Raw genomic sequence first — 1,276 nt, 5'->3', positions numbered from 1 at the left:
GAGACAGAAAAACAAGACGAGGAAGAAGGACTGAGGAGCAGAGAGAGAAAGGTACAGGGAAAAGGATGGAGAGATGGGAAAAAAACAGTAAAAACAGGGATGAAATGTCCTACAGAGAGATGGAGAAATTAAAAATACTGACAGGGAGCAGGATAGAGGGAGAAAGAGAGGGACAGGCAGAAGATCAGAGGGGTAGAGAAATATGGGGACAGGAAGCACAACATAAAGACAGAGAATAAAGAGGACAGGGAACAAGCCAGAGAGATTGAGGAAAAAAAGGGACACAGATCAGGACAAACAGATGGAGAAGGGAAAAATGGTAATGGGCTGCAGGACAGAAATGGAGGTAGAAAAAAAGAGGGACAGGGAGCACGACAGAAGAATAGAGAGAATAGCAAAGATACAGGGAAGGAAAAAAAGACACAGGAAAAAAGAGGGTCAGGAAGCCAGACAGAGGGACAGGGAGCCAGGCAGACAGATGGACAGGCAAAGAGAGAGTCAGAGGGATGAAGGACAGAGAGAGATGGCAGCAGAGACAAACAGAGAGACGGGCAGGGATCTGGAAGGCTGGGGGATGCAGAGAGGGGCAGGGAGAGACCAGGATGCAGACGAGTGGGACATGGCCCTAAGGGCCTGGGACTCACCACAGCTCCTGCTTTTGGCACTGCCCATAGAATTTTCCAGTTCAGACGCTTCTTTGTCTGTCTCTTTCTCTCTCCCTCCCTTCCTATTCTCCAGCTCCGGTCGCTTGACTGTCCGCCACCTAAGAGAACACAGTGGTGTCTTACAGCTCTTGCAATACGAGGTAGATACACAGCCTTGCACGCGTGCACACCCTCCCCATGGCCGTACCATGCTTTTGGATACACATACAGACCCTGCGGTGCATGTCAGCGATCTGGTCTGCTGAGGACTACTCAGAGACACTTCCTCACCCAGAAAGGTTAGCCGTCTCTTGTCTGCAGCTGGAGGCACCTTCCGGCTCAATCCCCTTGATTTCATTCTCCAGCTGCTTTACCTTTTTCTTAAGTTTCATCCACAGCAGCTCCTGTCCAAAGCCAGTAAGTGTCCACCAGTCCCCGGTCGCCCACATCGCTAGGAGAATGACGCCAAACAGAGACAGCCCACGCAAACCTGCAGCAAATACAGTCAACAACAACCCCGGGGAGGAACAGACAACCGAGTCCTCATCACGGCCTCTCGGAAAGGAAGAGAACGGGCAGCCATTACCCGTAGGGTCCATCGCAGCTCACCCCGGCGGGAGCCGTTCCTGCGG

The sequence above is a fragment of the Aptenodytes forsteri genome, unplaced genomic scaffold, assembly GCF_000699145.1.
Source record: "Aptenodytes forsteri isolate BGI_AS27 unplaced genomic scaffold, ASM69914v1 Scaffold611, whole genome shotgun sequence".
Classification (NCBI taxonomy): Eukaryota; Metazoa; Chordata; class Aves; order Sphenisciformes; family Spheniscidae; genus Aptenodytes; species Aptenodytes forsteri.
Note: the sequence above shows the minus strand (reverse complement) of the source record.